A 13138-nucleotide genomic window follows, 5' to 3' on the forward strand; every position below is an offset into this window, starting at 1 on the left:
CGAAGGCTTTCTCTAAAATCAGGAACAAAATAAGAATGGTTATTTTTGCCTCTTCTATTTGCAACAGTGGATCACCTTGTGCTTTGAATATTGCTGCTCTTCCACTGCAACTGATTTTTAAAATGGACATGTTTCTTTCTCTTCCTCTTCCCTAATGTCTCCCCCTCCCCAATCTCAGGGGAAAAAGGATTACCTTTCTTCCCCATCCTAGACAGGAATATCTGTCCTTGAGCACTCACCCACCTGAAAGTGAAGTAATCCAGACTCTGGGGATGGATCTCAGAAATGACTATTTCCCAAGTTAACAAGTGAATTACAACTCCAACAGAGAACACGTGGAATGTAGCCTATGTATCATCTCTTTAAAAGGCCCCTGTTCCTGTTGATGGGTAGAATGTTGATGGGTAGAGCCTCTGGGACAGCAGTTCCCTGAGTTTCTCCTTTGCTATCAAAGCAATAAAACTTTTTTTTTCCTTTTTCTCAAAACTATGTCCTCCTTATTGGATTGGCTTTGGGGACAAGGACTGAGCTTTCAGCTATGGTAGCATTATAGTTTTAAAAACAGAACTAGTGAGATTGGATATTTGTAACATCAGGTCTTTATGTGAACAAATGCATACATGTCTCCATTGATGGAATCTTTTGTGATTATGTACCATTAAGTGTTACAATTTTAACATTTAAAAAATAAGATTTGGTTTTATATCCTTATGGTTTTGTTGTTCTGTGAATAGTCTCTTTTTCTTAGTGAATTCTGTTAGCATACAGAAATGCAATTGACCTTTGGATACAAAATTGGCATTTAATATTCTATCTAATCAGTATCATTATTAAACTCTATTATCGTATCTATTTGTTGATATTGTCTGTGAATAATGATAATTTCTTTCTTCCTTTCCAATCCTGGATTTTATATATTTCTTTGCCTTATTGTATAGTTTGTATTGAATGTTGAATATAAGTGGTGACACAGGACATTCTGGTCTCAATACCAATCTCAGCTTTCCACATTTTATCATTAAGAAAAATGTTTGTAGCTGGGTATAGTGCTCAGGCCTGTAATTCCAGTGACTTGGGAAGTTGAGGCAGGAGTATCATGAGTTCAAAGCCAGCCTCAGCAACTTAGTGAAACTTTGTCTCAAAACAGCAACTAAAACAAACAAACAACCAAACAACAACAACAACAAACAAGCAAACATATAAAAAGGGCTGGGGATGTTGCTCAGTGGTTAAGTGCTGCTGGGTTCAATTCCTTATTTAAAGAAAAAAGAGTGATGTTTGTTGTAGAATTTTTAATACCCTTAATTGGAGTAAGAAAACTCCCTCTTATTCTTGAATTGTGGAATTCTTAAAACAGCAAGTTTTCACTGTTGTTCATACAGATGTCCCTTAAACCTGAACTATTTAAATTTCAAAATGAAGGAAAATTCACTAATTGCACAGTTAAGTAGAGGCTGGATTTCAGCTCTCCTATTTGGAGAAGTAGACAAAATATTCAGAACTCATAAGTGCACATTTGTAGAGACTCAAAAAATTCTCATTTTGCAATTGGAGCTGTTGGGCTCAGAATCCTTTGGAAAACCCAGCATTAGATGATCCAATCAAAGGAAACCTGCTACTAATGATCCAGTCAAAGGATAAATTTGTAGTTGCTTGTGAAAGGAATTAGGCAGATATAATTAAGTCCTAAACCCTTAAATTACTCAACAGGGCAGAAGTCCTGGATGCTGAATGAGCCTATCCATTTAAGTCAGGTAGGTTAGATAAATTCTCTTGTGAGGCAAGATATTAATTAGTCTTTGTCTCCAGAGAAGAGAAGGATAACATGCTGCTGAAGAACCTTCAGAGAGTGCTGGAGAATGAAGCCAGGACTCTAGGCTGCAGGCAGATATGCTGGAAGCCCTGCAGGAGCCCATGGCTGGCCTATGCGAACAGCTGCCTGTCCATCCAGTGGGAATAGCAAAAGCGGGTGGAGAAGATGGAGAGGGAGGTGATGGCCTTGCAGGAGAAAGTTAGGAAAATTCTGCCTCAGACTGTGTTCTGATTCTACCCGACATTTCCAGATACTTTGGCCCAACCCCACTGCTATCCTGGAAGAGGACTCAAAGGACAAAGATGGAGAGCTGTCAGTGGAGTAAAGTCTCCTTTGTCAGTAGGTCCTGGCTTTCTGGTCTTATTTGTGTTTAAGAGAGACATGAATGGATACACCAGCCAGGACCAGGTGGCAGCAGAACCAGTTATCCCATAGATCTGGAAGACAGCTGACCCTGCACCTGGGCCACCCAGCCCTTCCTTCCTGAGCCACATGATCCTGAGGACAATAGTGACAGCTATAGTCATTTGCTACCTATACATCTGGTAAAGGGTAATATATGAATATGCAAGAACAACATGGAAGCAGAAGAATCTCCAGATCAGTGATGTCATGTTGTGCCTAATCCTCAGACATCCAGTGGAGCTCAGTGTGGACAAAGGCTTTTCAACCAACCTGGGCTAGGGACTGTAGATCAGCAGCTGGAGAGAAGACCTTTACACTGCTAATGATCAAGCCTGGACAGGGATAGAGGCATGAGGCAAGAGGGAGCAGGAAGGAGTAGACACATATCTCTTCAAAGTGAATGGACTGTTATTTGTAACCCCAAGGATGAATGTCATATGTGGAAACATTTTGTAAACAGTCAGTATAAAAACTGGTTCTTGGTGCCAGAGCCCTTACTGCCTGTTGTCAAGGGAGAAAGGAGGAATAGAAAATTCTACTCTCAACTATTTGGCATTTTCAGAGTGGGTAGCATCAGTGCTTCTCTCCCCTTTCTTATTTATAGAACGTACTGCCCCATACTTGTAAGGAAGACTCCCACTTCCTTTGGTGTGATTTTAGCATCTGTGGATTAATAGAGTGTGTAAAAACAACTGCTTATGTAAAGTTACCCCAACCACCAGGAATAGGAGAATATTCACATATTAGAACTGTCCTGGCAAATGACTTGTGCACCTATCATGCTATTTTAATCTGGGGTGGGTAAAGTAAGTTCTTGTTTGGTGCAGCTATTCATTCAAGTAAAAACATTTAGAACAAAACAAATACTATTGCTGTTGTGTCAGGAGCCACTCTGGACACCTTTAAGTCCTGAGTAAAGGGGTACTGAACAGTTATTACACCCCACAATACATTGGGCTTTACCTCCGCTGATAAGGAAAGTGTGGCTCCAGGAGTGGGCGTCACCCATGCGGTTGAATTACACCCACCTGTTCCTTTGTAACCCTACCCCTTTGCCCTTTTGGGGATAAAATGTTCCATGGAACCTCCCCTTGTGTGTCCCCTATATAAGAATAAAGAATTCCAGTGGCTCTCTCTCTTTCCACGGATCCCTAAGGTCACAGAGCCAACCCTGGATTTTGAAAAGGTACTTCTGTGTGTTTGCATGCTTTCTTTGCCATTTTCTCAAGTTATTGGAATAGTCAGATTTTGTGAACCCAACATTAGGCCGCCAGCTTGGATAGATGGTGATACTGCTGTCTATGAGAAAGCCCCTTAATGACGGTGTTATTGTAATTCAGAATGAAGAAAAAACTGCAAACTCCAGTTTGTTATACAAAGTCAGAAGTTTTGGCACTTCAAGTTTGGGTGGAAATATTCCTATCAGGGCCTGGTATGAGTCCCCCGAGTTCCTTGAAATTTTCCTGGAAATGAAGTCCCATCCAGATCTACTATCCTTGGAAGGGGGGAATTGAACTCTGGACCAGTGGGAGTCTTTGATAAATATAGTGAAAAAGCATTTCCTCACATGTCAGGAAAGGCACAGGGATTTATTTAGGAAAGCAAAGAATACACAGTGAAGGGAGAATGTAGGCCATCTGGAGAATGAGAGATGCATTTTGGGGGTTCCTGGATCTTCTTTTAAAGGAAACCAGGTGAGGACTGGGTATGAGAAAGTATGTAAAAATGACAATAGTTTGGCGATCACAAGAGGGCTTATGGTGGTCTGGACATTCTTAGGATCTTTGGGATGATGTGATCTTCATTATCTGATACAGAGATAATGCTGGAAAGTTCCCTACCTTATAGATTTCTTAAAATGCCCTGTGTCTATTTACTTAATCAATTTGTTGGTGAGTTAATTAACAGTATGTAAGGTTATTATAATAAATGAATGATTTAATGGTACCTCTAAGCTTTACAGATTTCCCAAACATTTGAGAATGACAGACCTGGGAGACAGACTGGCTCAGGGAGTGACAGGCCTGGAAAAGTATGTAGAAACTCAGATTGAATATACATTCTTGTCCTTCCTTTATGCCACCTTTATTCCTATTTTAAAATTTCTTCTATCTTATCTCAGTCCTGGGTTAAGTAGGCTGGGCCTGGCTTAGGGTGGGAAACTGAGAATGGACAGAACTGAGTGTGTGTGGGGGGTCTGTGACCCACATGAAGCAAGAAAGTAGGGCCACAGGAGCTGGAGCAGGGTTGACACAGGAGCCTGGGGTCAGGGAGACATCTCTGTGACAGCGTCTATACAAAGAATCCTGGCAGCGATGTTGGTCTGAGATCCATGGAGACCAGGGAGGAGATGCTCTCAGAGTATGTGGGGTGAAGGGCATCTCCAGGAAGGTCAGCACAGGATTCCAAAGGTCCTTCTTTCAAGCCCTCAAAAAGATGCCCTGGGAGCCCCCAGAATGCCAGAAGAAGACAATGAATGGGACTCTGGGATTCTCTGCAAAAGCTTATGTGAATTCAGGGCTGCCAACATCTATAGGTACTCAAGAGGGTGTCACCTCCTTGCACCCCGAGACCTGGGATGCAAGGAGAGGGAGCAAAAGGCATATCCTCAATCATCTCCTTTCAGGAGTGCCTTGGTGTTTTCTTAACTAAACCTAATGCAGTGTTTCTCATTGGGTGTGATTCTACAATCCAGGAAACATTTAGCATTTTTCTGGAGCTGATTTTTTTGTTATTGTTTCTGGATTCGCCCCCCCCCTTCCCTTCTTGATTGAAGGGAAGCTACTGCCACCTTGTGGCTAGACGCTGGAGGTGCAGCTAAACCTGATGCCCTAGGCAGCCCTTCACAAGTTATTATTTGGATCAAATGCTGAAACGGGAGAAACCCTATCTTTAAGGGAGGGATTGAGCGAACCCATCCTTGAGCTGAGAAGAGAATTCTCTGGCCATCCTCTGCTGATATGTTCTCCTTTCACCATAGCACATGATTTGGTATGGAACCTGCCCTGTTCTGAAGGGGACTATGGCTTCCCTCCTGCCTCTTGTCTGCACTTTCTCCCCAACTATAGGGGCTGGAGATGATGATTCTTTGCTCTGGGACACATCCAGAGTGGGCTTGACTCCTTGTCTAAGTGAAATGAAAGGCAGGGATTCAGGCAGAAGGCTTGTGCCGACCTAGTTCATTCTTCCTCATGTCTTCTCCCACACCAGCTCTGATGTTCCCTTCTTGCTTGCCTGGCTCTCCCTCTTCCCAAGTGCCAGTTCCCAGCCAGGCCCGTGCATTTCCCCCTGAGAGGCTGCTGTGTGCCTTTTTACTGAAGAAGTACACTGAGGACACCCAGGCACCAGGATGAATTATCTGTGGCCATCTTCACACTGGTCTCCTGTGTCTCTTCTGTCAGTCCTCACCTCTCAGCAGCACCAGAGTGCTTGGTCCTCACCCACTCTGAAACAGGTGCAGAATCATCATGCAGGTTTCACACTAGGCTCAAATCCACTTGAGAGAATATATTATAGTTCCAAATTCTATTGACCGGTCTTCCTGTCCAGAAGTCCATTAAATTCCCTGTTATCTAAATAAATGTTGAAACTAAATAATGGCTATTGATTATTTCTGCTCTCTATCTGAGGTTAATGGTCATTACAAAACAAAACAGGGAAAGGGGAACTTCTTGGCTCTGAGCATACTTTCCTAACTCGGGTTTGAATTATTCACTCTTGTTTCTATGAGGAGTCTGCTGCTGGGATTCAGGTACCACTGATCTGTAATTCTGCCCCATATCTCCCTCTTTTCATTTTTGTTGGATCACCTGATTTATCATGAGCCTTCATTTTGTCATGTTGACATTGGTGCTAAAGATATACACATATAAGGGACATGGATGCTGAATCTCAGGTCTCATTTTCCATGTCTCCTGGAAGGAGATGATCGATGTGAATGTACATCTCCATATTAAATTTTCCCCACATATGCATTAAGCAAATTACACCTCCTTCAATGTTTCTACAATGGCAACTACATATGTCTGTGGGTTATGTTTATCTCCAGATGCCTTCCCATCCAGACTGCACACTGAGGGTGGAATCTCTGTCCACTTTCTTCATTCTAGTGTTTAGCATAATGCCTGGTGCCAGGAGAGCAATATACTTCTGTTGAGTGAATATATAAGAAGCATGGTGTATACTTTAAAGATATCACATTTTATGATAAGGGAAGAAAATATATACAATCTATTTACAAAAATATGATGTATTTTATTTTGTAGGTGGTGTATAGATGATGAATGGGAGCCCAGAATAGAGACATTTGCTGGGACCAGATATATCAGGGAAGATTTCTTGGTAGATCTAATACTGAAGCAGTCTCCTCCAGATGAAGAGGAGAGCTAGTGAAGAAGTGGAGAAAGGTAGGTGTGAGCTTGGTCATATCACTGGGACCAGGAAAAGAGGACTCAATGATGATGACCTTTGAATTTGGTCCTATATATGGTGATTCATTAGGGTCAGTGCTAGCAAGCAGAAACATAGGGACTTCTAAATGATATCTGATGTCCCCAGTGCTGGGGATCCAACTTAGCAACAAGTGATTCATTACAATGAATTTACTGGTGAAAAACTGCATGTAGACCATGCAAATGAAAAAAAATGTAAGATTGGGATGAGGGAAGAAGTAATGGTGAGGAGAAAGTCTCTCCTGGTGAATGAGGAACACATGAGATAGACAGCTGAGTGGCAGATATCATCCTTAAGATGAAAAGCCATGAGAAATGAAGCTGTGATTAAAACACAAAAATAGTCTGAGTGATTTTTTATTGTAATCCTATTTTCTTTCTATCAATTAGGATACTAAATAGTATTGTCCCTAGAGTGTAGTGAGTTAAAATAAATAGCAGGCTTAAGAAAGTCCTTGGTACAGAATAAGTTTTTAATAAATGTTTGCTATATTCATTATCTTTTATTGTATTTCATACACACACACACACACACACACACACACACACACGATTGGTACAGGGGATTGAACTAGGGTTACTTAACCACTGAGCTACATCCCCAGCTCTTTTTATATTTTACTTTGAGATCATCTTGCTAAGTTGCTTAGGGCCTTTCTGAGTTGCTAAGTCTGGCTTTGAACTTGTGGTCTTTCTACCTCTGTCTCCTGAGCTGCTAGGAATATTGTTTTTATGGAAAATATGTACCAGACAGCAAATTTGAGAAACATATTTCTGCAGTGATTGGAGAAGTGCTCCTTATTAGGGGCAGAAGTCCACTCCCTCTCTAGTCACAGCCTGGAAGAATTAAACTGCAAAAGTAACCCTGTTCTCCTGGGTGCATTCAGTTTTCCTTGTGCCTTTTCTAGTTTCTGGATACCAGGGGGAAAAAAAAAAACTCATGTTCTAACCAGCACATGTATATAGAGGACTTGGTGGTGGAAAAGGGTTGTGTCCCCGTAAATAGTGAGCCGCCTTGTGGACCTTTCAGAGAGAACAGTGTTCTTTACTCTCCTTTTGTGTCTCACATTTAATCTCCTCCCCTTTTCCAGGAAAGTTCTTGTTAGAACTCAAAGGAAAACCTAAAATGCTCAATATCATGCAGTAAATGACAGTACTGGGACTCAGACTCATTTATCCTCATCAAACATCTTAGTTCTGTCTCTGGTTGTTTTCTTTCTGTGCCTCCATAGGTGGCGTCCACTCATGCTGCAACAAAAACCAGGCATCTTCTTTCTATAGATTTTACTATGGTATATATAGTTTCATGAATGAAACATTCTTACAGAAGGAAAGTGTATACAAGTCTTTGCAGAAACATTTTCCCTATAAATATGTACATTGATGTCTAGTCCATGAATTGATTGCAAAGTTTACCACTTTGTGAGCTGTCACTTATTTTTCTGCTATTTTAATCCTATCCACATTCTTGCATTTACCTATGAATCTTAAATTTTCAGTAAATTTACTGATTGCTCCCAATGAACTTTGTAGTATGAATGCAATTTTATCTTTAAGTGCATGTCTTCTTTATTTTCTGTTTCTTTACCACCCATTTTATTCTCCATTATTTATATATTCTTCATTTATTTATATATTTCTAATTATGAGTAACATAAAATGGATCTTTCTATCTTAAGAACTAATCAGTCTGCATGAAAGGTCCAGGAAAACTGCCATGGAGCATTGGGAAGAGGAAAATATCCAGGAAGAGAGAAGGGGGAAGGCAGGTCTCTAGGCTTCAGCTGAGACTCCACCCCAGGCTGTCACCTCTGCAGCTGGAGGGAGGGTGCAGGGACCCTGTCCTTCAGGTCTTGGGCTACTTCTAGCACTGTGATATTCACTGCCTGAAGTGGGGCATACCCTACACCAAAGTAGAAGAGAAAGAAAACAGATTTATTCTTGAAGAAGTATTCAACCACAATTTGTGATACATAAAAGAGAGATCCACTGGAGAGATTGTAAAGACAGAGGCACATCTCCTGCTTGTACAGAACCAGGCAGTTACAGTTGTAGCATTCTCAAGATAGAAAATAACTCATTCTCAAGTAAGAGAGATCACAACACCATTTTTATTTTGTTTCTTTAAAATAAAATTTATTTTAAATTCACTTTAAATAAATGGGGTAGCCACTTGTTTGCTAATTACATTTACCAAAGGAAAAAATATGCCTCCTATTTTATGGTTCCTGTCCTCCCATGGACACTGGGAGACAAAGATACTATCTCTCTTGATGATTCCATATCATAAAGATGATTCCCAGGTCCTTGAGAAAGTCATCCTTAGATTGGAAATTTGAAAAGAGACGTGTTTACCTTAGCAATTTACATACATCTGGAAGGGAAAAAGAAAAAAATTGCATTGACAAGTTATTATTATTTTTGGTACTGGGGATTGAACCCAAGGCTTCATGCAGGCTAGGCAAGTGCTTTACCACTGAGCTACATATCTAATCCTTTTTATTTTGTATATTGAGACAGAATTTCATTAAATTGCCCAGGTTGGCCTTGAACTCGCATTCTTCCTACTTCCCAAGTAGCTGGGATTTCAGGTGTGTGTCACCATGCCCAGCACAAATGATTTTTTAAGAGTACTCTAAAAGAAAAATGAAAGGGTTCTTTTCATTTTCACACAAGAGAAAATTAATTGTTTCTTCATTTAAAAAATTCTTTTTAGTTGTAAATGGACATAATACCTTTATTTTGTTTATTTATTTTTATGTGTTGCTGAAGATCGAACCCCATGCCTCACACGAGAGATGCAAGCGCTCTATGGCTGAGCCACAACCCAGCCCCTTCATTTTTGATTCGTATCTATCCTTACACATAAGCATGTTCCATGTCTCCTCCGTCCTCTGCTCTTCAATCTTACCCTTTACTTCAGCTACTCCTCTCTTCTCTCTAGTACTTAGTTCTGTGATACCCAGTTGCCTGTGCCCCCTCAAATTCTCCACAGTTTCCTTAACTCAGGGACCTCCATACTCACCTGGATCCCTCCTCCCTGCCTGCCTCTTTTGAGCCTTGCAGACTCTGAACTGGGGCTTCCATGGGGTTCCCTCCATGGGTTCCTGCCTCCAGGTCACTGCCTGTGTTCTTTTTAGATACTTCCAGTGTCTGAAAACATTTGGTTCCTGCATTTTATATGCATTTTTATTGATGGATGCTGCAGGGAGTCTGATTCTTGTTATCCCATCATAGGCAGAAGTCAAAGTTCTGAATTTACTTTGAAATAAATTCTTGGTTACTCATATGGGACTGAGCTTGATTCTCTGTGACTTCATAATGACATACACATTGCAGCTTAGTTTACAGCAGAAAGAATGTTAGATAGTTATCTTGTATACTGCAATTTCCCTGATTGAACAGATCCACACATGAGGCATTAATAAAGTAATTACCTCACTAAAATACCTTTCTTTTTAAAAAATTAGATGATACTTGACTGAAATTGTCAGAAATCCTATGGCAGTGAGGGAAGAAAAAGTAACTTAAGGACAAGAGAAATCTTCAGGCAACAAGGTACTAGCAGCCTCTTTTCTTTTTCACCCAATGGATGAACAATGGATCCGCAAGTTAAGAACATGACCTTTACCATGTTTATGATCAAGTTTGTAGAGGTGGTAAAGAAATGGCCCAGAGAATTTATGACAATCTAGCAAAAAACCTTTTACAGAGATGAACTAAGAGCAAGAATAAAAATAGCAATTGTTTTCTTTGGGGTCATAGGCAGAGAGGCTGAGAAGGATGATTTCAGTTTGGTTTGTGGGGAATCTCTTTTGTTTGGATAAATTTTTAGAAGCAGCCAAATAGCACTGTGGCTTGAAGAGATCCTCATGTAGCAGCTGTCACAAGGAATAGGGGCATGAAAATGAAAAGAGGAGGAAAGAATAAACATGTATCTCTTCAAAGTGAATGGGCAACTATTTTCAGTCCCAAAGACGTGTCACAGGGGGAATGGCATTGCAAATGGTTGACATAAAAACCATATTTGGTTGCCAGATACAGCATTACTTTTTATTAAGGGAGAAAGGAGGCATAGTCAGTTCTACTTGCAACAATTTGGTGATTTTAGAGTAGGTTGCCTTTGTGCTTCTCCAAGATTTTGGCATTTATAGAACATATTGCCCCACATATGAAGTGAGGACCACTTCCTTTTGTGTGCACTTGTAACTTGGGATTATGTTCTGTGAAAATAACTGCTTAAGAATAAAGTTACCTCCACCACGAGGTAGGAGTATGTTCTCCTATCAGAAATGTCCTGGAAAATGAATTTTGTCCCTATGGGGCTCTATTTTAATTTGGCGTGGGGAAATTAAGCTTGTGCTTTGTACTACTGTTTAAAATACACACACACACACACACACACACACACAATGCTGTTACTGTCATCCATGGAAAAGACCATTAAAGCTTCAACTATTTTGATTCTGGAATGAAGAAACATCTTTGAATTCCAGTCATATAACTGAGGCTGGGGCTTTGGTACTTCCTATTTGACTGGAAAATATGTAGGAAAAAATCAGGAATCACAGGTCTGCAATTGTAAAGACTTAAAAAGCTTTTGGGGCTACAGGGTGAGAAGGATATCAATTATTGCCAAGGACAACACCTTCAAATAGCCACCCACTAGACTCTACCTCTTAAAGGACCTCTTAACATGACCACAATGGTCATGTTAAGCTTCCAACACATAAAGTGTTGAGGGATAAACTCAGACCAAATCCAGACTATAGCAGAAGCATGTTGGCTGTGGGTTCAGCAGCAGTAGATTATGCTTGAACCCCTCCTTACCCTACCTGTAAGTCAAGTGTACTGTCCGGTTGGTGGAGTAAACAGAAGCATGTGGTAGTCATTTTCTGAGAGGGATGGGGAGGAAAGATGTGAGGGGAAGAGGGCAGAAGAAAATGTTAGATCAGTTTTTACCCTGCTGATTACCCCCACCACACCACTGAGGTATTGAAGTTTGAACCTAGAGGTGCTCTATCACTGAGCTACATCCCCAGCTATTATTTTGAGAGTCTCCCTAAGTTGTCCAGACTGGTTTCAAACTTGTGATCCTCCTGTCTCAGCCTTCCAAGCTGCTGGGATTAAGGTGTGTGCCACTGTGCCTGACTTGCCATGCTGATTTTGAAGCTGTATCCTGGTGAAAAATCTTTGGAGTTGCACATTAACCTCTTTTTAAAAGTTTTCCCAATGATAAGCATACATTGCAGATTTTTATAACTCTCAAACCTTGCTCTCAGTCATCCACTGCCCTACTCCCCAGGTGCCTCTGTGACCTTGTTTGATTTCTTTACAACTACACGATTCCTTCACTAAGGGTCCTTTTCCCAGGCTGTTCCCAAGATCAACTGATGTCTAACCTTGGCTATCGTCCCCTTCCCTGATCTTGGAATCTGCAATGAATTCCCAAGATGCTCTCTCTGTGCTATGATTGTTTTCTTCACTTTTGTCATTATTTTTGGCGTTTTGGTTACTTGAACATATGATCTTTTTTTCTGTCAGTGCAAGTTCAGTGCGTGCCAGGTGCCTGACTTCAGCCAACTTCTAATGAAGTGGGAGGCAGAAGCTTGGCTTGATGCAGTTCTATTTAATGAACACTAGAGAGAAGCATTGCCCTGCTCCTTTCCTGGGAGACAGTAGGAGGCCCTCAGATTTTCCCCAGGATCTTCAGTGGTTGGGATCCCTCCCTCTTGCTCCAGGAACAGAAAAGAGAACTCAGCGTCTGTAATAAGCACCGTGGCTCAGGAGGACAGGAAATCGGGCCCCTCCCTCATTCAGATACTTCTAGGTCAGTCTCAGTCTGACAGGGGGCACTTGGTCTCCACATTCTTCTCTTCATAGTGAGCCCTCTAATTGCTCCTTAAGCCACAGGACTTCTGTCTCAGGTGAGGAGAGAGACACTTTTACAGAACATCTCTAATCTTCACAGTACTTTTTAAGAATTGATGTCATATTCTTCCGAGCTTATTAGTGAAGAAAATGGAGGATTAGTGAAGTGAGGTCTTTTACTTAAGCTCAGTTGAGAGCCCAAACTGGTGAGCCTGCCCTGTCCATCGCAACAACCTCCCTACCCCCACTTCAGGGTGTGCCCATATGCCTAGGTGTGTCAGGGGAACACAAGGTGGAAGATGTCCCACAGAGCTGGGTTTAGGGCTACCTTCTTCAGTCCCAGATTTCTCCCACAAGGGGGCAGCACTGATAACCAGCCCCCTTACAGCTGGCATCTGAGGGTCCCTCCTCACGATGGCCTGGCCTGAGGGGCCTCACATCATCCATGACTTAAACCTCCTCTATGAGAGGAGGCGGTATGTAGCTTTACCTGTTAAGGAAAATTCTGACACCTCAGAAGCCCTGCTAATAGTGCCACAGCCCCACGGTTGTTTTTCTGTTCCATTAGGCTAAAAAAAGATTCTAAAGAGAAATTCAA

Source organism: Marmota monax, unplaced genomic scaffold, assembly GCF_021218885.2.
Source record: "Marmota monax isolate L192 unplaced genomic scaffold, Marmota_monax_Labrador192_F-V1.1 WCK01_AAM20220418_F8-fsc00263, whole genome shotgun sequence".
Lineage (NCBI taxonomy): Eukaryota > Metazoa > Chordata > Mammalia > Rodentia > Sciuridae > Marmota > Marmota monax.